The following is a 27,118-nucleotide window of genomic DNA, read 5'->3' as shown; positions in this document are numbered from 1 at the left end:
AGAGAGAGAAAAGCAGAGGGAGAAGCAAGCTCCCTGCAAAGTGGGAGAGACTGATGTGGGACTTGATCTCAGACCCTAGGATCATACCCTGAGCCAAAGGCAGACGCTCAACTGCTGAGCCACCCAGGCATCTCACAATAATTCTTTTATTCTGATTATCTCTAAACTTTCCAAGGGCTGACAGGGCTTGGACAATAGGTTCTCACTTGGGGGTCTTCATGCCTTTCCAGTAGCTGAGCTGGAATCATTCAGAAAGGAAGGCTTCCCTTCACCCCCCGGACATGTATAGTGGGTCATTCTGACAACCAGCTGGAACTCCAGCTGGAGAAATCAGCTGGAACAGCCACATGTGGCCTCTCGAGGTGGCCCAGGCTTCCTCTCTGCATGGCAGCTAAACTCCAAAAACAAACATCTTGAAAGACAACCTGCAAAAACTGCATGCCCTCTTATGATCCAGCCTTAGCAGTCACACAGCATCACTCCCCGCCGCCCCACATTCTACTCCCGAGAAGGAAGTCACTGAAGCCAGCCCTAAATTACAGGGAGGAGCACCAGAACCTCTTGAGGGGGACATCTCAGAGAATGCGTGGACATATTTTAACCCACCACAGGGAGTCATATTTGGCATTTGCAAGAAGTCTTTTGGTTCAAGTCTGTGGCAGGTGGGCTTCCTGAGGTTCTGCGTTGGCATGCTGACATACTTTCAGAAGAGCTGTGGGGGTGTGATGGACTCCAAATATCTTCACAACAATCAAAGATTACCTCGTGCTTGCCTGCTCGGCCCTCTCAAGGTCATTGATGGGTTTGTTACATTCAGACCCCAAACCACAGCCATGTGGCTAGTTGGTGAAAGACATAGCACTTAAACGCTCATGTCAAGACTGATGGTATCGGGCCGCCAATTTTTTCTTCTCCTTGTTAAAGCTAGAGCTTTCTTACCACCAGTGGTGAGCGTATGTATTTTAAAAACTCACAGCAGTTGCTTTGTGACTATCTGCTTTCCTTTTGCCTCTCCATCCCCCTGGTCACACATGAAGATATTTTTTCAAAACAGTAAAGTTAAGAAAGTGAAATTAAATCAGTGATATTTGCCACTCAATCTCACTCAGCATCCTCGTTCCCTGGATGCTTCTGGGGGGAACTTGAAACTGTGCCTTGTTAGGCTTTTCACATTCCCTCCTCCCAGGGTGGCAGGGAAGGGGCGGCAATGAAAGAAAATGTAGACAGCTCAGCAATTCCATCAAAAGTTTCTCTTCCCACCAGTGGTGCTAACGATTTTTATTTTTCGCCTGATGACGTAAATGTGAGGCAATGATTAAGGTAAAATATATTAAAGACACGCAGATTCTGCATTGCTGTACTGAAGTCAAGAAAAACTCTGGAGACGGAATTATTTATTTATTAATAAAATAGAATTGAATTCATGGTTATGTTTTTGCATCTTCTTCTAAAAGACAGCATCCTGAAAGCCACGTCTGAAATTACCTTTAATTTCACAACTGGGGACACTTGAATCCCATTTCTGCAGTAGTGCTGTTGTTAGACATTCAAAGGCTGACTCTCCTAACATTTGCAGATGTCATTCCAGGGTAAAAAAAAGAGAATTGTTAACCATTTTTTCCTTGTGACCATAATTCACATTCTGTTAAATGCCGAATAGACCATAACTGCTACAAATAAGCTAATCGCATGTCTGCAGAAAATCTGGCAGAGGCTTCATTATTTTGAAGTCTTGTTTTCAGGGCTTTTTTTTTTGGTGAAGATCTTTATTCTCTGTGATACCTAGTCTTTTGTCCATTAGATGGTTGTTTCCAACAAAGAAAGTTACTAAATGCTTTTATGGGGCCCTTGGGTGACACAGTACCCTGTTAGGGCTCTTGCCAATCCTAGTGCACTTTTCCAATCATGCCAGTGTGCTCTGTGCTAACATCCCCAGGTATCAAGAGTTGCTCTTTCAAAATACGAGGCAGGAGCTGGAGCAAGCGGTGGTGTTGAGTATATTTATCTTCTCCAACTCTACAGGTGGTTCTAGGCTATTCCTAAAAACCCTGAGTGGACCTCAGTGGAAAGATGATGAAAGAAGCCAACTTTATATAAAGCTCAGCATTTCGAGGACTTGTGAAGCCCATGCCCCTCTTTTTCCCGGAGAGGTTAAGTGAGTTTCCTCGGGAAGCCCCTTGGGGACAAAGCAGAGCTGAGACCAGAACCCTGGGCTGTAAAGACCTAGGACCTGACCTTGCCCTTGTGCTCAGTTCTGTGTGTGAGGTTAGAATCCCATCCGGCCGGTTCGTGGTGCTGAGATCTGCAGGGGGAAGGAGGGCTGCGCATTCTGGCCCAGGCTTGGGGGCACAAAGCCATAGAGGAAGCACCAAGAAATGAAGGGAAGGGACGAGAGCACTGCCTCATGTAGCTCCTGATCCCCAGGGTGCATAAGGAACAGCGGGTCTCTGACACTCAAATCAGAATGAGAAGCCAGCTGATGGCTGGTGGATGCCATCCCAAGGTTTATTATTCTGTTGACGCTGAGCAGCCTGCCTGTGCCTGCTGCTCTGAACTCTGGGCTCCTGGAAGTGCTTACGGAGGAAGGACGTTTTTAGAGCAAAGTGCAATTTGGGGGAAACATAAAAATGAGCAGCAAGCCGCCCCCAGGGCCTCGGTGCACTGGCCTGCCCACGGAAGGTTGTCCTTGCTTGCTGCCCACGACGGCAGATCGTCCTCTCTAGCCAGCTCTGCGCCCTTGTTGTCAAGGGATAAAGAGAGGAAGGGAGGCCTTGCAAAGCTGCGATGAGATGGCTCTAGCTGCTGCGTGCGCCCCGTGCAGAGGAGAGGAGGCCTGTCCTGCATGCTGTCGGACCTCGCCACACCGCCGCCTTAGGTGGGCCTCAAGGGCCCTCGGGCTGAAGTTTGCACCCTGAGGTTCGGTGACATGCCATGTCCCTCCTGCTCTTGCAGAATGCCCTGCGGATGGATGCGTGGCCTCGGCCCCGGCCCCGGCCTCCTCTGTCCTCCCCTTCCCAGTTCTGCTGTGAGCTCCCCCACCCTCCCAGCCACCTGCTCCTGCCTTCTCCCCATAGTCTCTCTGCTGAGATTCTGGCCCTCCTGCCGCTTCCAGCTGTTGAACTCCTACTTATCCTTCAGAATCAACTTCCGGCTGTCTCCCATGAAAGCCATCTTGAACCATGGCCTTCCTCCCTGCAGGGATGAAAGGGACAAGGGAGGATCCAGACATTCTCAGACCTGCAGAGTTAAAGGTTGTAGCTTCAGCCAGCAAAATATTTTCAAATTAAGACACAGCCCTAGAACAAAAACCAAAAATGAGAGCTTGGCCATCATGCATTTGCTATGACCTCCAAATGGTGTTATGTTCCCTCCCTCTTTGAGTCCTTGCATATGCACTAATATTGTGGGTTCAAATGTCCTAAGGTAGTCCCACAAAGGCCTGATAAGTTTAGACAGAAGTCCTGTAATTCAGTCTGTGGAAAGAGGCAGGTCTGGAAAAAGATTGTGCGTGCTGCTGTTGGCCCCTGGAACTTCCAGGCACTGAACTCATTAAACATAAACACACACACACACACACACACACACACACACACACGTACCCCTAACAGAGTTTCTGAGAGAGCTGGATTGCTAAAAGTGCCACCTAGCTGAACAAAAGAGACAGTGATTATCCTAGATGTAAAACATACCTTGGGTGTCCACTCCTTATGGGCTGGAAAAAGCATACAGAGAAAACTGTTCAACCACCAATATGGGCATGTTTTCCAATGTAGGGTAATGGAAAGAGAAGAAAGAGTAAGGTCAGGAGCAATGGAGAACAATAGGTTGTGGAGCTTCTCCTAGGAATCATGACCAAGGTCTAATGGAGAAGCGTTCCCAACCCTCCCTGCAGGGCTTCTCAACATTTGCTAAGAGGGATTTCAGAACTGCAGTGAACCACTCTTGGTCTGTGGAGAAACAGAACCAGCAGGAGATATTTGTATTATAAATATATAAAAATTACATATATGTTGGCTTGCTCTCTATATATATGGGGAGAGAGAGTCACAGCCATGTGTATATATATATATATATATATATAGAGAGAGAGAGAGAGAGAGAGAGAGAGAAAGAGAGAGAGAGAGAGAGTGCCAGAGAGAGAATCAGCTCGTGCAATTGTGTAGGCTTAGCAAGTCCAACATCTGCAGGGTAGGCTGACTGGCTGGAGACCCAGAGTAGAACTGCAGTTCAAGTCCAAAGGTAGTCTGCTGGCAGAGCTTCTTGCTTGGGAGAGGTCAGTCTTTGTTCTGTTAAAGGCTTTAACTGGTTAGATGAGGCCCATCCACATTGTGAAGGGTAATCTGCTTTATTCACACTCCATTCATTTTAATATTAATCTCACCCAGAAACACTTCCACAGAAACATCCAGAATAATGTTGGGTACCATGGCCCAAACAGGCTGACACATCAAATCATTATGACTACTCACTGAGTGCTGTTTCCCATTCTTCTCTTTCCAAATGAAGGTATTTGTTGCAGCTTTTTTATAGCTTATTGCTGTAGTGTGTGTGTGTGTGTGTGTGTGTGTGTGTGTGTGTGTGTGTGTCTGTTTAGGGAAGGGAGTGTCAATAATTCGTCTTTTGGTTCATAGTTCTCCAAAGGAAGAATAGCCACATCTAAATCTCATATAGATCATGAGATCCTTGGCTTTAAGCCTGATGCCATGATTGAGTGAGGCTTTTGGAATGGTTTAGGGATGAGAGGTGAATATATTTTTTTGATAGGAGAAAAGTAAATATTTGTGTCCAAGAAGGTAGACTGTAGTAGACTAGATGATGATAATCAACTGTATTCACTCTCTCCCATTCTCTATCATATATTCCTGTCTCATTGTCCTTGGTCCTACCCATTTGGCTTGCTTTGATCAATGTATGTGAGCAGATGTGACAGTGTGCCAATTCTGAGCAGACTTTAAAATGTATCACATGCTTTCACTTGTCCCATTGAGCATTTGTTCTTTACCACAAGGACATGAATGAGAAGACACAAGTTGCTGAGTTAAGCTTATCACAGCAAAGCCCGGCAGATCTCAGCACAGCTACAAATGATCCACAGCTCTCACTATCCCTGAGCAGGAAATAAATGTTATTGACATCATGGAGACGTTAGGGATATTTGTTACTGCAGCAAAAAACTGACACACACAACCAATGTAGCTCACTAATATGGGTAATCCAGATCAGGTGATCAAATCCTCCATTTCAAATGGGAAGGCTTTAGGAATTATGCAGATACTTTCCCAATTCCTCACCCTATTTTTTTCCTTATTAAAATAATAAAGACATTTTAAAGGCATAAAATATATTCTTGGTACAGAATTTTGGACACTATTGTAAACTCTGAGGATTCAACCTGGATGGCTATGGATTTCAGTGTAGAAGGAATGAAGATAGTCAGTGGCTATCAAACTGCTGAACACTCCCCAGGCAGCATCTCCATTGAATCACCCTGATGTCAAAGCACTAGGTGACCCAGGATGACCTTCATGGGGAAGTCTCTACTTCCTCTTGTGCTTTGTCCCTCCTCCTTCTGTTGGTTTTTGAGCTTGATAAAAAGGAAAAGAATTTGGGGCTTCTCTTCTTAACTGCATCAACATAGTCCAAAAGCCATCTTCAATTAGAAATAAATCTTGAGAAAGTACAACCCTAGCCTAAATCACTCCGATAACTTCTTTTCTGGAAATGATAGAAAGTCTTAAATCCCATTCATTTTTTCCTATTTCTTCCTCCAGCTCTTTACTTAGTTTGGGCTGGGAAACTAAACTAGTCATTTTCAGTTCTGATCCTGAGGCCTCATTCCTCCACAACTGGGTTTAAGTTTCCAGCTCCGTGGGAGGATATAATATTATTTTTGCTATTGTAACTTGGGTTGAATTTTTTTTTTTTTTTTATAAATGAGAACATTCATTCTGAGCAATAAAAGACTCAAATTCACAAATACAAGGAGTGACCTTGCACAAACAATCATGATGCTGGATCTTATACAACCCATCTGGATATTTTAAGAGCAAGGCAGACCAAGAGTGTTCATCTAAAAGGTTAGAGAACTAGGTTAAAGAAAAAAGTATCCTTCTCATCAATGTGACTCATCCACACTCCCTGGGACCGGCAAAATGACTCAGACTTTCAAGTAGGTGACAATGCTTATAGAAAGATATGACCTAGCGGTTTTCATCAGGACTTCTCAGTTGGTTGGTTGTCATTCTTTTGATTCTCCTGTCCCTGAGGAATTTGGGGTATTTTGGTAGCGTATTTTGGGCCTTTTCACAGAATGGTCCAAAGGACCCCGCTGACAGTTCACAAGTAACCCTCTGAATGTCTAGATTCCAACCTTCACACTCAAAGGCTGTAGAAAGAATTGAAGGAAATTTCTGATTAAACTCCTGGGAGAAATCAAGCCCCAAGGGCACATGCACAAGCCCACAGGGCCTGCTCGGAGCAGATCTTACTCAGATCCAGAATCAGTGTCAGCTCTCAGTCGAGGTCGGCTCCGAGTGTACAGCCAAATTCCCAGGCTCTGCGGCTGTGCCCTTTGCCTCTGTTTCGTCTATCTGGAAGCAAGAGGCATTGGTTTGCAAAAAGAGGCCACCAGGAGGCTGGGATTTCATATCAGCTTTGCTCAGGCCGGCTGGGTCACTTCAGCTTCATTTCTTGTTGGTTCATATTCTTCATCAGCTGAATGGGTATGATCCTATCAGTCTCCTTTGTTGGGTTATAGTCAGAAACAGTAAGATAATGTGCTTGGAGCCTTTGGAATGTTATGGACACAAAGGCACTCAGAATTTCAGCTATTATACTATTGAAGAGAGGCCCAGCTATTAGGTATGAGGATGACTTTCAAACAACTTCTGCGTCTACACGAGGGAGCTCAGATAGCTTATAGGTAGAAGAAAACGACACTGGGATTAGGCTTGGTGAACGTACACATGCCCACAGCACCTTCCCTAAAAATGGCAGCTTGGCTCAGGTTTGAGGTGGCGTGCTCTCGCTCCTCTTGAAAGTTTGCAGCTTTCTCAGTTCCCACTATGGGCTCAGGCAGATCCAACCCTCCATTTCTTCCTCTCTCTCATTCTCTCTCTCCCCCTTTCAGTCACAGCCCGGTCATCTAACCAAGGGCAAGTCCTAGCTCTGTTTCTCACTGGCTGGAGATAAGGAAGTGTTGCTCCTGACAAATTGGTCACCATTTCACTGTACTTGTTGCCGATTAGGCATATCTAGAAGGAACATAATTTTGAAGCCAAAGACCTCAAAGAGTAAATCTTTGCAGAATGGCCTTTGTAAAGGAACAGCAAGGGGATAAATGAAGGCATGCCCTCCACATTAAATCTTTATGAAAATGGGACGCCTGGGTGGCTCAGCGGTTGAGGGTCTCCTTTCGGCCCAGGGCATGATCCTGGAGTCCGGGATTGAGTCCCACCCACATCGGGCTCCCTGCATGGAGCCTGCTTCTCCCTCTGCCTGTGTCTCTGCCCCTCTCTCTCTCTCTGTGTCTCTCATGAATAAATAAATAAAACCTTTAAAAAATAAATCTTTAAGAAAATGCTTCTTGCCCCTTGCACCTTATCCTTGTGCCACTGACTTCTCCTTGACCCAAGCCACTTCCCTCTTGCTCTCTCTCTCTCTCTTCCTCTCTTATCATTGCCCACCTACCCTTCTCTATCATGCAAAACACTCTCATTCCCTTGGAGATTCTCCTATCTGCATGCCACCTATTAGCTAGGTGAAGAAATGAGATCAGCAGAGATTTGCCTTGTGGTGGTGGCGGAGGGGACTGAGGTCTGGGATGTTGGGAGGAAGTCTTTGATTTACTGGTCACAGACAACTCAGTCACCTCTGCTCTCCACTTCCTAGTGGAGGGAACTGGTAGCAACTTGAGTTCTGTGGATCAGGACACAGAGATGATAGGTCCTGGCAGAAAGTCTGATGTGGGCCTGGTTTGACATGTAGTCCCAGGGCCACAACCTGCAGCCTCCCACCTTCCTACCCTCTTCCTGACTCTGCCATTCTGTAAACCATCTACTGTGAGAGTCCCAAGGATCAGGGGACAGGTGCGCCTGGCACTCAAAGTTAGATGCAGGACCTGCTTCTTCTTGTCAATCAGCACAAAACTCTACACTAATCACACTTGACACTGGGTGATACTTTTCAATTGGCTGCAGTTTAGAATTCTTAAAGCATTTTTATAGACATAATTTCTTTGATCCTCTAACAGCTCTGTGAGGTAGTCACATCTTTCAACCATTCAACAAATACTTGCTGAAAGCTGTTTCAGGTAACTGAGGGGGTTCCTGGGACATGGAGCTTTTACTCTTAAAACCAGGACAGTTTCAGGCAAACTGGGACAAGCTGACCATTCTAGGTCTCGAAACTGCCCCTACCTACCCCACCGCCCCGGGATGAGGAGGTTGGAAGCAGTGCCAGCACACACAGTGCCTATGTGCTGGTCATTTTCATGCTTTAGATATTCTGCTGGATATGGAACTGGGTTGGTGCAATCCTGAAGTTCAGAAAATGTTAAATTCTTATCTCCATTGTTTAGATTTCCAGTTCATTCATTAGGTCCAGAGCTAGATCGTGCAAAAGCAGAAGGGTGAATTATATATCGTCTGGCTTTTATTTTTTTTTTTTGTGCGTATTTTTTTTTTTAATTGGGAGTTTGATTTGCCAGCATATAGTATAACACCCAGGGCTCATCCCGTCAAGTGCCCCCCTCAGAGCTTATGGTCTAGTGCTGGTGGGGGTGGAGAGACGTTAGGAAAACAATGACCTGTGGAGCTTTGAATCAAGTCTTTAAAGTCTGCTGTCCCACTCTTTTTTTTTTTTTTTCTGGCATCCTCTTTTGATTCCTCTGCTGCCTCCTGCTCATCTCCCCACGCATTCTCTACCTCCTTCTCTGACATTTCTCCCTCCATTCGTGGCCTGATCCTTTCCCATGTCTTCAGTGATCACCTCTGTGTGGGTGTCATTTATTAAGACTGAGATTAAAATAACAAAATTGATTAAATGCCTGTTGTGTACTTTTGGTGAGAAACACTCTATCTCAAATAGACTTCCCAGGAAATCCCTCCTGGGGGCGATGATATTTTGACCAAGAGATAAGGGTTTCTGTCCTGTTGTCAGGAATGTCATTTGATTGCTTTTCTGGGACAGAAGAACTTAGGGCAAATTTGGGCAGCAGGAGCCCAGATTCTTTTATGTCACAAAGCTCCTTCTAAAAGGCAATCACTTTTCCTATACTTTTCAGAACAACCAGGAACCTTGCTAATTGAATAGTGTCCCATTATGTGACCAGATCATGCATTTCCAGGAAGGACAAAGTAATCCAATTTGTGTTGAAATGTCAGCTCAAGCTGCAGATACTCTTTTGGTATGAGCTGTAGCATTTTCTTTGGCTGTTGTCAACAGTGTGGTTGCTTAACTCTGAAAGCTATCTATGGCATTTGGCATGGATCCTCATCTTCTTGAAGAAGTATGACTCTCAGCTCATTGTTTTTCTGAGGATTCATGTTTTTTTGGTTTTCTCTGGCATAGTGGACTGGATGTTTTGAGGGGGTGGATTGATCTCTCCCTAAACTACATGGAAAGCCTCATAGAAAGAATGATTGGTGTCACCCTTCACTTAGGGTGTGGTTGTCATCCCATATGTGTCCAGTTGTTTTGGCTCTTTATTCATTCATTCTTCCACAAACATCCATGGAGTGCTTACTATGTGCCAGACATCCTTTGGGGTGTTGGGAAGACAGCAGAGAAGAAGCCATTCTGACGAGGTGACATCTGAGTTGAGATCCAAGTGATACAAAAGAGCCAGGCATGCAAAAGATCTGGGTGCAGAATGTTCCAGGCAGAGGGAATAGCAAGCACAGGCCCCAAAGGAGAGAAAAGGCTTAGTTGATTTGAGGATCAAAAAGAAGGACAGTGTGGCTGGAACAGAGTAAGCATGGGGAGAGAAGGTATGTGATGATGAGGTCCAGAGCAGGGGGCAGAAGCTAGATGATACTGAGACTGCTTGCAGATTTTATTCTGAGGGCAGTGGCAGGCATTGGAGGATTTTCAAGTAGGAGAATGAAAGGCCTGATCTGATTTTTAAAGGAGCATTCTGGGTGCTCTGTGGAAGAATGAGTGAGAGGGAAGCCAGAATGGATCAATCAAGAAAAATACTGCAAAATTCCAAGTGAGAAATGATGGTGGTTTGGAACAGGGTAGCGGCAGTGGAGTGAGAGAACTGTTGATAGATTCAAGATATATTTGGGAGATAGCACCTTCTGATGGGTTAGATTTTGGGTGTGCAGGTAGGAGAAAGTGCAAAAGAAAAGTCAAGAATGTATCCCAGGCTTCTGGTTTGAGCAAAAGGGAGGGTTTTGACACCATTAACAGAGATTCGATGGACCATATGGAATCTTAAATGTGGATCGAGTCTCCAGGCACTGCTGCCACCTTCAGTATGCTGCTTTTGTTGGGCCAATGATACATGATCCTTTTGGTTTCATGTTCTATCAACATGAGAATAATTTTCCAGTAAACTATAAGATGCAGTGAATTGAGACCCAGAAATTATTTCCTTCCCAGGAAGATAAGAAGACCAAGAAAAAAATCTTTGAGCATCGATTACATATAGAATAAACAGAAAATTGTCTAAGATGTCATTTTTGGAGAACTGTTTTAATTTTGTTATCCCTGACAATAAAGACAGTGACAACACCCAGTTTTCAGCAAATGTGGGCTGGGTGTCAGGAATGCTCCAAGAACTTTACATAGATTATTTCATCTAGTCTTTTCATGACCTAGGAAGTAAAAGAGATTTTATTCCACTTTTAAATGACAAAACAGGCTTCGAGAGGCAAAGTAACTATAACTGTTCAAGATCACACAGCAAGGATATAGCAGAGCCTGGATTGAAATCCAGATCTCTGACCCCTGACCTGTGCTCCTAAGCATCCCACATCCAGTTCCCCTTGGACTATTGGCTGAGATCCCTTGCCTATCCTCAAGGCTGGGATAAAGGTGTTGTCACAGCTGGGTGGACATCCAACTATAGGTAGTTGGGTGCATCTACACCATATTGACCGTCTACAGTGGTGATTATGCCCCATCTCTCATGAGCAGAACATACTATGGGTGTTATGGGGGCAAAGAGAATTCATTATCAGCTGGGGCTGCTGTGAAGGCCTTTTGTTGGAAATGGGGTAGCACCTCCCATCCCAGGAGAGAATTTTGAAATGTTTGGAGGCATTTTCGCTTGACCCAGTGACTGACACTTAGTGTGTGCGTATGTGGGGAGAGGGAGCAAAAATGCTGAAGATCTTGGCACACATAGGTGAACTGTCCCACCCCAAATGCCAAGAGCACCATTGAGACCCTGGGCCACTGGGTGAGTCTCTGAACTCCAGATACTGTGTGGGAGGCATTTCTCTTCTTCAAAGAGGCCAGAAAATCTTGATGGTTGCTGGCTGTGCTAACAAAGCCCTGATTTAGGATTTGGACTGATGACCTACCTCTGCCTTCAGAGATCTTATAAAACCTTGGACAAACTAAGGGAAATTTGGGGTGTCTGGTGGGGCTGAGGCGTATGCTCCCTTTTTCTCCACTTTTTTTTTTTTTTTTTTTTTTTTGCCGGTAAGACGAGTACTTAACTGGGAAGCTACAGCTGGCATAGCTGGTATTACAATCCACTTGAGAGTCCTTAATGAAGAATATCTGATTATACAAGGAAACTAGAATCTGTTTGTTTTCTGTTCATTTAATTTGATGTTTTAATGATGCTGCTAGTTATTTGAAATATTCTATTTCAATATACCCTTTATTTATTGTACTTGTACCCTGAGGCATGCTGGCAAAGAGTGACATGTTTAAAAGTCTGCCCTCAAATAATAAATTTCCCTTGGAAACCAGAAGCAGAGAAGTTTTATATTAGGAATGCTTTAGAATATTTTTAAAAAATCAGTCCAAATTGGATTCCAGAGATAAGTTCAGGGGGACTTAAAAAAACCGAACTTAATTTTTAGTTGGTTTTTAAAGTATAAAAACCAACTAGAAATAGAATAATGTTGTGGGTCAGATAAATGGAGATGCTAGGCTTTAGTTCCAGTTGCTGGGAAGTAGAAAATTAATAAATAGTATCTTTGAAGGCACAGCATAACCAATTTTATCCCTCGCCTTCCCATTTTTATTTCAAATCAGTTAGGACTACTTGTATATTTGTTTACTGCTTTATAAGCTGTCTCCCACTCTGGGTTGCAAGCACTCCATGCACAAGAAACTGATCTGTTCCTGTCCTAGTGCTCAGAGTTCGGGACATAGTAGCTGCTTAGAAAATGTTTGCTCAGTGTGGTAGGCTGAAAAATGGGCCCCAAGATGTCCCATCCCCAGAATCTATGGGTATGTTATGTCACACGGTGAAGGGGAATTGAAGTTCCAGATGGAATTAAGTTTGCTAATCAGCTGATCTTGAGATTACCCTGAGTTACCTGAGTGGGCCCAATGTAATCACAAATGTTCTTTTTTTTTTTTTTAAAGATTTTATTTCTTTATTCATGATAGACACATAGAGAGACAGAGACATAGGCAGAGGGAGAAGCAGGCTCCCCTTGGGGAGCCTGATGTGGAACTCGATCCCAGGACCCCAGGATCATGACCTGAGCCAAAGGCAGATGCTCAGCCACTGAGCCACCCAGGTGCCCCATTCACAAATGTTCTTAAAAGTGGAAGAGGAAGCCAGAGGAGGTCCTGTCCTCCACTGTGATATGAGAATAACTCAATCCTTCTTTGTTGATTTTGAGGATGGAGGAAGAGGGTTGCAGGCCAAGGAATGTGGGCAGTCTCTAGAAGTTGAAAAAGACAAGGAAATGGATTCTTCCCTAGAGCTTCCAGAAGAGAATTCAGACCTGCCAACATCCTAATCGTAACCCATGAGACCTGTGTTGAACTTCTAACCTACAGAACTATGAGATAATACACGCATGTTGTTTTAAGCAGCTAAGTTTGTGGTAAACTGTTACAACAGCAATGACAATGAACGCACTCACTGAGTGAATCCCAACCCCATTCATCCACCTACATGTAATAAGCACTTATGGGAAGACCTACCATTTATCTCCAGGTTCTATGGCAGGCACTGATTAACAGCACCTCTTCCCACCACAGGGCCTTTGCCCCTGCCATTCCCTATGCCTGGAGCTCTTCTTTCATTTCCTTATTTAGCTATTTCTGCCAGACTAGGAAAAGCCTTTCTTAAACCCTTTCAGTCCTGCAAACTTCTCCTTAGAAGCATTTAGATCAATTGTGATATTTTAAAATGTATGTAATTGTTTTTAACTTTTTTCCTGTGAAATAGAAGTACAGAAAACTACATAAAAAGTGTAGCTTTGTGGCTTATTATAAAGTAAATAACACTGACACCACTATTCAGCTCAAGAAGTAGAACTTTGCCAATAGACCACAAAGTTCTATAGACCCTGTAACTCCCCTGACATTTATGTTCACATCTTCCTTGTTTTATTATCTTCCTCCTTTTTTGTTTTATTCCCTGAGATCCTCCTTTTTGTCCCATTTTGATATGCTTTTTAAGTTTTTATTTATCGACAAGTTCCTCCTCTCTTTCCCTTCTTTCCAATTTATTTGTGAATAAACTCAGTTTGTTTATTCTGTAGAGTTTCCCACAGTCTAGATTTTGCTGATTGCATTCCCTTGGTGTGTCTGAACATGTTCCTCTGTCCTCTGAATCTCCAATAACTAAGAGTTGGCTCCTAAGACTTCATTGGATTAAGAGTCAATTTTTCCCCCCAGAGGCAGGGGCCAGTAAGACTAATTCAGAAGAGGTAATGTCTTCCTCCATCAGGAGGCATGTAATGTCTGGTTGTCTTTCTCTCTCTCTCTCTCTCTCTCTTAAAGATTTTATTTATTCTTGAGAGACACACAGAGAGAGACAGAGACACAGGCAGAGGGAGAAGCAGGATCCCTGGGAGGAGCCCAACATGGGACTCAATCCTGGTGCCCTGAGCTGAAGACAGACCCTCAACCACTGAGCCACCCAGATGTCCCTTGTGGTCTTTCTCTTTCAGGTTAATGGTCTTTGATGCTCAACATCTAGATCTATTCATTCATAGTAAGGGATGCAAAACAGTGACACTCTATTTTTTTTTTTTTTAGAGAGAATATATTTTTTAAATATTTTATCTATTTATTTGAGAGAGAAAGAAAGAGTGCATGTGCTGGAGGGAGAGGGAGAGAGTTCTGAAGCAGACCCCATGCAGAGCGTAGAGCCCAACATGGTGCTCGATCCCACAACCCTGAGATCATGACCTGAGTAGAAACCAAGAGTTGGCTGCCCCTGGTGAGAGTGTTTCTAAAAAGAGAACTTGCCCTCAACTTCTGTTTAATTACTCCAAGACACAATTTGTATTGGAAAGGTAGAATCCTCGATGCATTCATTCCCTTTATTTGCCAGGTTTCAAACAAATGACTAGGTTAACATATTTGTAATTAATTGCTTAGTGTTTTTCTCTCCTCTATCATGTACTCCTAATTCCTTATGAGGGCAAAGCGTGGATCACTTTCCATTACCCCAGAACCCCTGGGCCAAATACAGACCTATGACATAATTGATGCTTGGTAGGTATTTATTGAAAGAATGGATGAGTCAGTAGAATAACCTCTCTTCTTTCCTGTCTCTTCCATTTCACTGCCCCTCCAGTTTATCTTAAATTCTCCCTTAGATTCATGTAGCTAAACTATGGGGCAAAATGATTTGGATCAAAAACATAAAATTAGTGAGGAAGTACCCACAGAGTTATCAAAAAGGGCTGAGATACTGTGGCTCAGGAACAAAAATACTAATTTAGGGCATTTAATGTGAATACCTTGTAAGAGACCCAAATGGGTTTTTAAACAACATCTACTTGATTTTTTTGCTTATCTTCTAAGTGATGTCACCTTAGGGGGCTTCCTAATGAGATCCCTAAGAAGATGTAGCATTATTATGGCTAAGAATTAACTAAGTGTCTGCCTTTGAGTGGTTCAAAGTGATTCCATATTGAATATTAAATTTGTCCTTGGAAATACCCTGTAAGGGGCCCAGCCTAGGAGGTATGGGAGGGATAAAGATTATCATTCTCTGTTTAAAATAGGCCTAGGGAAGTAAAAAAAACTACCAATGTCTCTTGGAGGTGGGGTGGGTACAATGAGGACTGGATTAGGTTCTAAGTAGCTGGTAGAATTTGGACCGGACCGGACCATGGGATTCATCCAACAGCACCATCTATCAGGTATGTGTTATCACAATAATGCTGAATGACAAATAGCTATGAACTTCAGTGGCACACAATAACAAGCATTTACTGTTCTCATGTCCAGGGCCAGTGGCACTGCTGATCGTGGCTGGACTCATTCACACATCTAACAATTGGCTGACAGTTGGCTGACCAAGGCTGACCTTGACTAGGGAACCCAGGGTGACTTGGCTTCGCTCCAGGTTTCTCTCATCCCCCAGGATGCCAGGTTAGAGAGGACATGGAAATACCAAGGTCTCCACTTTGAACTGACACATTGTCCCTTCTACTGGCTGTCTACTGGTTAGGCGCATCATAAGAGCAGCACAGGTTCAAGGAGCAGGGACATGGACTCTACCTCTTAGGTGAGAGGAATTGCAAAGTCACTTGACAAAGAACTTGGACTTGGGGTGATGGTGGTGAAGAATGGGGGGCCTTACTGCAACCAGTCAACCACCACACCACCTCACTTCATGGAGGAGCAAATCGAGCATCATGGAGGGAACAGCGACATACTCAAGGTCAGTCAGTGGAAAGCACGCTAGAGCCTGAAACTCAGGCATTCCACTCTCGTGGCCTTCCCTTTGATCCCACAGGCTCCAACAAATGGCAGAGGGGTGTGATATTAATGGGCATGCATTCAGTGGGTAATTCAGCAAGGAAGTGGTGTGCTTCCCTGCTGCATGTAGAGCACCCAGGGTTCTCCAAGGGCTGGGGTGTGTGCTGGGGACCACCTTCTGGTCTCCAAGACCGAGCCTTGCTCAAGTTTACCTTCCTGCAGCATATGGAGCCAAAGGGATGACCCCATCCCCGAGGTCATTCTGTGCTAAGCCATTGGAATGACCCCCATCTCCAGGGGCAGGTCTTCTATGCCGAGTGTGGCTTTACCCAACTCCAAGAGATATTGTTCCTGGGCAAGACTAGGACCAGCGAAGTTGGGACAAGAAGGCTCCCATTCTGTTCTTCCTCTTCCTAGTCTTCCTCCTTTTGGTATTCTGCTTCTTTTCCTACCCCCTTTTCAAAACAAGTCTCAGGAAAGGTTGAGAGAATATCAAGTCACTTATACCTGAGTGTGAATTTTATCAAAGGATCACTTCTCCCCTTCACCCAAGGGTTTGCTTCTGGAGAGTAGAACTCCAGGCAGGTGGAGGAAGTTTCCCCACCTGTCCCTCCTCAGCATCCCAGAAGTCACACCCATACGAGGCCACTCACTCCTCCAAGACAGGAGATGGCGCCTGGTCTGTAGAGTAAAATCCCACTTTTTTTTTTTTTTTTTTGCTTTGATGGGAAAGGTTACCTTAGTGTCCCTAGAATGATACCCCTTCCCTTATCGCCCAACAGGTGGTTTTAGCAAAAGTGGTTTTTTTGTACCAGGGTTTCCCTCTGACTCAAGGGAAAAATAACACAGTCATTTTTGGGGTCTGTTTAGTCTCAAAGGGAAACAACTTACTAATTAGGCTAAGAGTCTTTACAAAAATATGTTTTCGATTCCACTGATGGTCAGTTACAAGCGATAACACTGTTAAATGTAGTGCCTAATAAATCTGGAAAAACTACCCAATAAATGTAAGTAATAACAATGATTAACAATAAATTAAATGCAGAGAACCAGGAATGTACCACATTATTTTTAACTAGTTTGGGCCATCGGGTTCTGATTATTCAGTTTGTCCTGTGCACCTGGAGTTTATTAGCGTGTAATGCAAACTGAACGGTCCCTCAGAGAGGCCACTGAAAGGACTTTAGTATAAAACAATATACAAGTTTAATAGTGGTAACTGACCTTGCTTCTTTTACAAAAACATATCTTTGTAACTCGAGCCCCGAGGAAATGTAATGCTTTTTACCTAATCCTGATTGTTAATTTTCCTTTTATTTAATTTAGAAGGTTTCATTTGTTTCATGAGATAGGAAGATACAATTTATAGTCAATAATTCTTCCTTCTCTGGAAAGAGATTCAGAATGGCTAAATATTTCTTTCCTTCGGCCGTGTCCATCACAAGAAGAGGGAAAAACAGACCAGCAGCGGGCTGGCTATTGATGGCAGCTGGTTAAAACCCACGTTTTTAAAACAGCCAAATGAAATGGGTACATGTGTTTATAATCAAGGTGCATTTGACTAATTTTCCCTAAATCTTTAAATATTACTTGTTCTCAAATGCCAGAAAATTGGGCTCCTTCTCAGTTGAGGACAGGAAGGCCATGCCAGGCTCTCTGATGGAGGAACTTTTCTGTAATTTCCCTAAATGCTTATCTTGCAGGTGCTGTCCAGTGGGACTACCATCTTTCGAGGATAGAATCTGCCAATTTGAGAAAGTCTCTGTGCAGAGATGTCTTTTTTCCTTTTGAAGTTTTTCTAAGATACTCTCAACATTTTCCAGAAGAAGGATGTGTTCCATGCCCCTCAACCGGGGGTTTCTCACTTTTACCATCCCATACCTTGGTCCCCAAACTGAATGCATTTGTAAGAACCAGAGTCTTAACTATGGTCGACTCCTATAAATGTCTGAGACTTGAGGTGCCCCCAGCAAACATGACGTCTGGCAAATAGTCCATAAAACTCTGCTTTAAAATAATTAAATGAAATGGTCACCAGGGAGGGCAAGAATGGCATTGCCCAGGGGCGTCAACAGAGCATAGACTCTATTTTCTTTAGCCTGCTAATCAGTATGGTGGCCTCAGACCTCTTGTACCCTTTCTGGTGGAGCCTCGAATTCCCCATCTCGCCGGCTAACGGCCTTCATTTTATAATCAAAACCATTTCTGTTCAGAAGCTAATCCTTATCTCAAAAAGACTGAGCGAGTTCAACTTACATTTAGAACAGAAAGTTTGCTCCAGAGGGAGGATGGCTTGACTTTCTAATCAGAAGGCTTGGGTCAAGCAAAAGGTGGATTGATTTCTCTACCTGTGCTCTGGAGGAACATTGTGTAGCCTAGCCCAGCTCCCCCCTTGGCTGGGTGGGGACAGGAGGAGGCAGAGGGGGAAGAGATGGCGTTTCTGGATGCTGTGGGCAGAAATCCCCTCGGAAAATTGTAACTGGTTATCCCAGGATGGGACCCAGAAGTGAGTGCGGTTCCATCTTCTGAATTGCTTACTGAAAAGATAACTACTGTTCTCTTAGGATCACTTGGGTGGCAGTGGTGTGCTAGAGCTAACAGTATCTACACATTTAATCTGCCCAGAGACTCTATGGGGTATGCATTATTAATCCCTCCACTTGACATCCCATTGATTCCCGTGAACTTTCCTACCCTGTCTTGGAGCCAGCGAGAGGACAGCCAGTTGAGATGACTATGGAAAGGCACCACTCCAGTCCCCTGATGTGGGGAGTCTGTTGACGGATGGCCCCTGCTGTGGTTTCCTCTGGATCCTCCACCGAATATGTGCCCCACTCCTGTGAACTGTTCTCAGCCCATGACTGGTTGGGGGTCCCCCATAAAGGCACAGTTCTGAGAGACCAAGACCCTTCCAAAAGGCAATTCTCCTTTGAGGAGTACCTGTCAGCCTGGCCAAACCCTTCTTGGCACTGCACTGTTGGCTGAGACCTTTCTTTTTTCCTTCCTTCCTTCCTTCCTTCCTTCCTTCCTTCCTTCCTTCCTTCCTTCCTTCCTTCCTTCCTTCCTTCCTTCCTTCCTTCCTTCTCTTTCTCCCTCTCTTTCTTTCTTTTTAAGGATTCTTATTTATTTATTTGAGAGACAGAGCAAGCACTAGCAGGGCAGATGGAGAGGGACAAGCAGACTCCCTGCTGAGTGGGGAGCCTGATGCGGGGCTCAACCCCAGGACCCTGAGATCCTGACTGAGCTGAAGGCAGACGTTTAACCAACTGAGCCACCCAGAAGCCCCTGGGACTCTTTATACCCAACTCTCCTTCCTTCCTTCTCTCCTTCACAGGGGATCAAATTGGCATTGTAGTCAGGAGGCTCTTCCCATCTTTCTCCTTCCAGGCATTTAGCTCAATAAATCCCCTACACATCTGGTCCTGTCTTAAAATCTTCTCAGATGATCCGAAATAACACACCAGTCAACAAAGCAACCACCACCACCATGGGTAACAATGGGCTTGGACTTGGTTTTTCGATTATTCTAGGTCTTACAACAGCCCTGTCAGGCAGCCTGGGAGCCCAAGAAGGAAAAATGTTTCCCTTTCTGAGATAGATATCTCTGTAGGGAGATCACACCCTATTCCCTGACTCTAACTTCTTGGCCTTCTTGGCACTTCTGGTCATTTGCCTTGCTGATTCTTCCTATACTCTGAAGCCTGCTTCCAGTTTTGTTCCTGCCATTACTGTTTGCCCCAAAGCGTCCCAATTGCCTTTTCTTTTGCTTATGTTAGAGGGTCTCCTCTCAGGACCCTGGCTTCATATTTCTCAAGCTCTGCTCTGTCCGTCTCTGAGTGGAACCATTCCTCAGGCCTCCAAAGTCTGATTAGAATCTCTCCCTCCCTTTTCAGAGTTAGGGCAGTCCCAGTCTTGAGGACTGACATGGACAGGATTGGGAGCCCCACTAAGCAGATTCAAACCCTAGCTCTATGACTTAACTGCTGTGTTAACTGCTCTATGACTTAACTGCTGTGTGACATTGGCAAGTTACTTAACCTTTCTGAGCTTCAGTTTCTTTATTTGTCAAATAATGATATTACTACCTAATATCAATATGAGGTATTTAATACAAAGCACTTAGCTCATAGCCTAGCACATGTAAGTACTCAGTAAGTGGTAGCTAATTCTTGTGGTTAGCGCTGTTGAGTTATTATCTAACCAGCTCCTCTGGGGATCAGAGATAGGAGTCTTGATCACTATTTCCATTAGTTTTATAGTTTAATTTCTTTCTAAGGAAAAAATCAGAGGGGTTGCTTACAAAATGGTGATAAGGACCTTTATATTTAGAATCACAGTTTCTTCCCTGGGATCTGGGGGTCTGGGGGCAAGCCTCGTCATTGAAATCCTGAGGAAAGCTTGGCAGTGTGAGTGTAATCTTCAATCTTTGTTGCTGTGCAATCTCCCCCCTCAAAGAGAGACTGTGGTGAAGGGAAGGAAGTCCACACTTAATGGCTTGCTCCTGCGGAGAACTAGAAGCATCTTTGTGGTTCTCCAAAGAAGACAAAAACAACAATCCCAGCACCTCCTCTCACTTGGTTTTTGGGGGTGAAAGTCAGGTTTTTTACAAAAATGAATGTTTATTAGAGAAAGACACTTCCACTCACTAGATTTTGGGGGGAGATTGTACCCATTCCTTTCAAAATTTGCTAAGCTTCCAAGGCAAAGAGGGTGTGTACACTTGCCCATAAGACAGAGGACAGTTTTTGGACTTGGCTGTTCCCCCCGTTTGCTCTTTCACAGCCCAGTTTCATGTTCCCTTGCAGCCAATAAAATAATCACGGTGTGATGATTCGGTCTCGGTCCTTAAGTCAGGAAAGACTTCGTGCCATCAGCGATGGAGGGAAATGCACTCGGGTTTAATTGTGAGTGACACTGGATGGGAACCTGGGCCTGGGCTCGTACTGGAATTGTCCAGCTGTTCTTTCATCCTGCATCCAGAAGGCCGGTCACAAGTTTCTCCAGCTCATCTGTGCATTCTTGATTCTGCCTCCAACATTTTATTTCTAATTCCCCTGATGGCCTCAGTGAAAGTTCCCGGCAGAGATTGATTGCAGGGCATGACCCAAATTTGTAACTGGCCACAAAACGCTGTAAAACAAAGTTCACCGAATACCTTCCAGCTGATTGTAAGTGATTTTCAAAAAAAGATCTGGATATGTTTTTCTTCTTCTTCTTTTTTTCTTTTTCCACATAAAATATCAGAAAAGAAGGTCTTTTCGCCAAGTGCTGATTTTTGTAACATCATCTGTAAAACATGCTACATGACAACACGGATTGTGTGGAATTGCTGGTGGTGGGGCAGACCTGCCTCGCTGGTAGGTTTTTGTTTGCCAAGATATCACTGTTAACTATGAGGACAAGGAGGAAATGTGGCAAGGGCGGTTAGTGACCTAGGTTCTAGAACATCTTGGGAGATTTCTTACCCTCCCTACTGGGATTTCGCCTCATTTGCAAAATGCAGAAGAGCATTTGTGAAGCTACATATCTGCAGAATCCTGGAACTCTTTCCTGAAAATGGAACAAGAGATGGCTTTTCCAGATTTGCAAAATATCATTAAATTACTTGAAAGAGGCTTCTCGACTTTAAGCTTTTGCCCATATGTTTCTCTTATACCTCTGACACCTGCTTACCTGCTGCAGGTGAGCAAGCATCAAAAATGCTAATGAAAAAATGAAGGAGTGTGGTCTTGAAGAAAGAATTTACTTTCCTGCAATGTCCCAAAGTGTGTAGCTTAGTCATATTATTGTCAGTGAAATAGTTCCTGGCACTGTCTCCTCACACTTTTCTCACACTATGGAATGGAATACGTCAGAATGTATTTGTTCTAGGATCCAGGCACGTCTGGGCTTGTGGGGGAGGCTGTGGACTGTTCCCTCCCAAAGTCTGTTTTATGAGGGACTGAAGAGCTGCTGGTTACAATTTGTCCTAAGAAAGAGACAGTGAGAGCCATGAGTGACGGCCAGTGGGCCAGTTCTGGGGAAGGCACGGGAGCCTCTCCTTTACATAGTCTTTTCATTCCACCTCCATAATCTTATCCTTATGTTCCCAGCCAGGGAGCTCTGGGGAAGCTGGAGAAGATAGCAAACAGCCAAGGCCTCAGTGACATTTGTGCCAAGGGTATTAGCAACCTTGGGAGAATGTGTCATTGACATCGCCTCCTGTATCAGCAGAGTTGGCGTGGACTCTGGCTATTTATAATGGCATTGAGACTCTTGGGTCAGATGCCATGGGGATCAGCAATACCACCACAAGACCATGCCCAGCAGAAGTCACACTGATGATGTCCCCAAAGAGAAAATGAGCTAACCTGCTGCAATGTGGCCCAGGCTGGGAGCACAGAGAATCAGTTACTCTCCCCTGTGGACAAGAGGGAGCCATTGAGAGCTTTTGGAAGAGGGTACTCTTGGCTAAAATTAGTCTTCTGGCTGATATTTTCATCTGATATGGACAGGTCAAATGGAGAGTCAGAGGAGGCTGAAGGCAGGGAGACCAGTTGGGAGGCTGTTTACTATAGTCTACTTTAGAGATTCATACTGAAGTCCTGAGCTAGGCTGAGATTTAGAGGGGCCCATTTGAAAACTTGAGCAGACACCAAGTCTGAAAGATGATGGGCAGAAGTGGCTTATGATGAATGGGCTGTGGTTTGATGTGGTGTCCTGGGAAATCACTGGAGCCTTCTTTAGGGTAGGAGGTGCCAGAACCAGTATAGCAACCAGGGATCCAGCTCCTGTGCAAACCTTGTCTTCCTTTCAACTGGGTGCCTCCATTAAATGGAAGTGAGCACAGGACAGACTTCCCCGGAGCTGATTTTTCCTGGAGCTAGTTGCTTAGCATCCCAGTCATAAACACTGGTATAATCCTAGCTATCTTATTTCTTTTTTTTTTCCTTAAAGATTTTATTTATTTGAGAGAGAGAGAGAGAAAAAAAAAATGAGTGATGGGGAGGGGCAGAAGGAGAGAGAATCCCAAGCAGACCCTGCACTGAGTACTGAGACCAATGCAGTGCTCAATCGGGGTCATGGGACCCGAGATCACAACCTGAACCAAAAACCAAGAGTTAGTCACTTCACCAACTGCACCAGCCAGGTAACCCAAATATTTTTTTTATAACCAGATGGTTATTAAATAAAGTTATATGGATAAAAATTGAGCCCTAGAGTTTGGTCAGCCCTAGAGTTGAGAAGCCAGGAGCCTTCAGTCTTCCTATTCCTGGCCCTCCCACTGCCTAGCTGCATTGAGCTGGGCCTCAGTTGGCTCCTCTCTGCAATGGGAGCTTTGACTTGGTGATAGAGAAGGGCCCTTCCAGCTTACACTTTCTAAGTTTTAACTCTAATACAGGCAGATTCCCTGCTTATGGTTAAGGAGCAAAGAACTGACCATTTCAGGTCTTTTCAGTGAGAAAATATGAGTAGAGGTTAAGAGCTCAGGCTCTAGGTTTAGAACTTCACTCTGTAACTAAGTGTTTGTGGTCTTGGGCAAGTTCCTTAACCTGCCTGAGCTTTATTGTTCTCTTCTGTGAGATAGGCACCAGCATATATACTTCGGAGTTTGAGGTAATTCCTTGAGCACAGGGCATAGCACACATGGAGCCCTCAAGTGATGAGGGTGCTGGTTTTGAATACAAACCTTTCAATGTGGAGCAAGGTGTCCTGATCCCCGATCCTGGATCTGGAGGGAGTTAGCAGCACCTCTCACATCCTGCCTTTCCCCCAGTTGGAGTTGGATCATCATCTGTGAGGCAGTCTTCTTTGTCCTCTGCAAAAGGAGGCTCACCAAGGGGGGCCTGTAGAAATTCCGATCAAGGAGGGAAACATAACATTTTTCTTTTAATATTAAAGAACCAGGACATGTGTACTGTGTAAAATTAGAAAATACAGACAAGAATAAAAACATGAAGAAAGCATATATGTCCTGTGATAAGCCAAATAATTTTTTCCTCTTCCCCAAAATACCTATGTCAGAATCACCAGAAACCATGAATGTGTTGCCTTACATAGTAAAAGGAACCTGGTGCATATGGTTAAGTTAAAGATCTTGAGATAGGACATTACCCTGGATTATCTATCTGGTGGGTTAGATATCATCATAAGGGTCACTGTAAGAGGGAGGCAGCATGGCCAGAGTCAGAGAGGGTAATGTGATGATGAAGCAGAGGTCAAGTGACATGGGGCCATGGCCCAAGGAATGTGGGTTGCCCTCAGAAGCTCAAAAAAGCAAGACAATGGATTCTCACCCAGAACATCCAGAAGGAATCTTTGATTTTAGACCACAGAGACCATTTTCACACTTCTGACTTCCAGAACTATAATATATTTGTGCTATTTTAAGCCACAAAGTTTGTAATTTGTTATAGCAATAACACCCCCCCCCCAAGGTTACCAATGTAGTTTAGTATATGTGTGCATATCTTTTCAGGTCTTCACACACACACATGCATGCACGCACACACACACACGTGTTTTGTTTTGTTTTGTTTTAACCTACATGAGACCATACTGTACATCCTCTTTTGTAATCTACTTTTTCGCTCAACTCTACCTTTCCATTTTAGTAAATTTTCATCTCTCCTAAAAGCCAGACCATATTTAAATTCCCTCAACTGAAGCCCAAATGTCCATTACAGGTGCTACTCCAAACCACTGTATAAACCCATCCCACACATTGCATTTACTTGCTGCAGCCTTCAGATCTCTTTTCTATGTCACTGACATAGAGTTTCTGCAAAATATTCTGCTGCCCAGATGTCTGGTTGCTTCCTTGGAGTGACATTCCAGCTGTTCCCTTACCCTCTCTATTTCTTGTAAGCTGGATATTATATCTAATGCCTTGATGGACTCAATTATACACTTTGGGCTAAGATACAACATAAATGATGCCGTGTATTTGATTTTGCATCACATAATTGCTAGCTGATCTACTAAAGCATGTACTTTTCTAGACTGTTTCTAGGACCAGAACATCCAGTCCCATGTGAGGTTTCAAAAGAATGAGTGATTCACTCTGATTTTGTGGACGAGTTGTTATTAAGGAATACCACTTCCAGGAACTACTTAAATTTAAGGCAACTCATTTGCCGGCCTAATGGAGCAGAGCCCCAACTCCACTCCAAAGGAAGGCAAACCAGAGGAAACACAAACTTGCAGGTCGCATTCTAACCCATAAATTATGAGAATAAACTTGAAGAAAACAAGCAGGTTCAATTTCAACAGACCTTTCCCAACTAGGTGTACTAACATCTGACTGTTTGGACATCATTAAAATACATTGCACCCAATATGTTTACCCACAGTCATCCATATTACCTGGGCAGGCCATTCATTAGCTTGTCAATGTAAATGGATTTCTATATATAAGTGATTGCAACGTGCAGAGAACTTTTAAGGAGAAATTTGTTGTGCCAGTGTGTTGGAAAAATGCAAAATACCCAAAGCCTTGTTCCAGGGGATCATCTCAACCTGAATCAAATGAGGAACAATATTTTTTGCCCAAACTATAATTTTATTTTAAACCATTATGGTTATTACTGACAACAATAATAAAAGCACTATGAAGGATTTATAGACAAGGCTTCATTAGGTGAAGATTCTGAAGCTGGCATTAATGCATCGGCCCACAGTTGAACTATTGCATTTTGCATACATGTGCATGTGATTGTGTGTGTGTGTGTGTGTGTGTTTCCCATGGTTCTACCCAAACATTTCTCTCACATAATTAAATGTATTGATGACATCATAGGAACTGAGCGAACCTTTGGGTTTATATCACTTTTAGGAGATTATAAACTCTAATTCAAGCTTTTTAAAGTCTCACCAAATCTGAGGCACTCTCAGCAGGCATATAGTATTTCGAGGGTCATTGTAATGCGTAATGAGAAACTCTGTGTGCATTCTGCTTGCTAGCTCTCCGTTTCCTCAGCCCTAAAGCCTAAAATGTAGATGCCTCCTAGTGAGAAATTTACAGCATAAAAAAGCATGCTTTTGGCAGAACCCAGAAAATAATAATGCTAGGTATTTTGCCATTTGGGAAAAGAGATTTAAAGAGGAAACCTTGAAGATGAAAGATACCAGCGGAATGAAACTAACTGAAGAACACTGGATAGACTTTTTTTTTTTTTTTTAAAGAAACTTTCCAGAAGATATTGGAAAACCGTGTATTCTTCAAATTTCTGCACCGCTCTTTCACATGAATTAAAGATGGAGCAAGCCTATGAATGGACACCACTTGCTTAATGAGAACACCATATGCCCACATTTAGGAAATATAAAGAAAGCTAAACCCTTGTAAAATTTTATATATTATCCCTTTCACCAAAATATGAAAAACAGATTAGAAGGGGGAAGGAAAAGTTCTTCTATAAATAAATTTGAAGAAACACCGGACCAGAAGGAGACACTTGTTTAAATACAATGTCCAAGGAAGAAAAACCGTCAAATAAACAAGAATCCCCACTTTCGACTGAACAGCAAAACATTCTGCATGTCTAGGCTGTGAAGCACAATTGTCTTCGCCCTGCTCCTGGAGGATGCCTTTCTGAACCCAGGCATTTTCGGCAGTCACATCTGTTAGGAATAATAAATAAGAGGAGCTGTGGATCTGGAGCCTTCTTTCAAAGACATGTAGACATTATAAAGACGTTTTTATCAAGTGTCTCTTGAAATCCATAGGTTTATGTTTGGCCTAGATCTCTGAGTCACTTGTTGCTTTTCCCCCAACTTCTTTCAATGTGTCTTGGATCCTTGCTGCTCTAAAATCATAAACAATTTGCCATTTGCAGGGTTGTCATTGAACTGTGTGAGAGAGACGTGCCTGTAGGCTAGAGTTCCCGTCAGAGGCCCGATTGCATAGCTGAGCCTGCAGAGTGTGTGCCCGCTGCATCCAGCAACAAGGAATCTAACTGCAGGGGGGGGGGAGAACACACATTTAATTCATGCTTCACGGTTTAGAAAAAAAAAATTACGATTCTGTTCTTGGAAAAGACAAAACAACACAACAATGGAGACTTGCTATTTTCCTTTAGAATCGATGGTGTTCATACGGGCCGCCAAAGGATTGAACCTGAGGCACTTAGTAGGAAAGTTGGCAGGGTGAGCCGAGGGAGATGCCCTGGTCTGGACATATGGTATTTTGAGTGTAGTCATTTCCAAGTTATATTATCTTGGGTGAACCCTTGGACCACTTGGAGTTTTGGTCTCCTCATCAGTAGACAGTAGACGG

General features: G+C 43.8%; 1 long non-coding RNA gene across 1 annotated transcript; it reads left to right on the top strand.

The window, feature by feature from the left end:
• Window positions 1-11,313: 11,313 nt before the first annotated feature.
• Window positions 11,314-18,910, top strand: LOC121485247. The gene is made up of 3 exons (XR_005986244.1): window positions 11,314-11,407; window positions 15,388-15,823; window positions 17,565-18,910. It is a non-coding gene; the product is annotated as an uncharacterized LOC121485247 (long non-coding RNA).
• The last annotated feature ends 8,208 nt before the right edge of the window (window positions 18,911-27,118 follow it).

This window comes from Vulpes lagopus, chromosome 2 (genome assembly GCF_018345385.1).
Source record: "Vulpes lagopus strain Blue_001 chromosome 2, ASM1834538v1, whole genome shotgun sequence".
NCBI classification, from domain to species: domain Eukaryota; kingdom Metazoa; phylum Chordata; class Mammalia; order Carnivora; family Canidae; genus Vulpes; species Vulpes lagopus.
The sequence above is the reverse complement of the archived record's forward strand: the minus strand, read 5'-3'. Positions and strand labels throughout refer to the sequence as shown.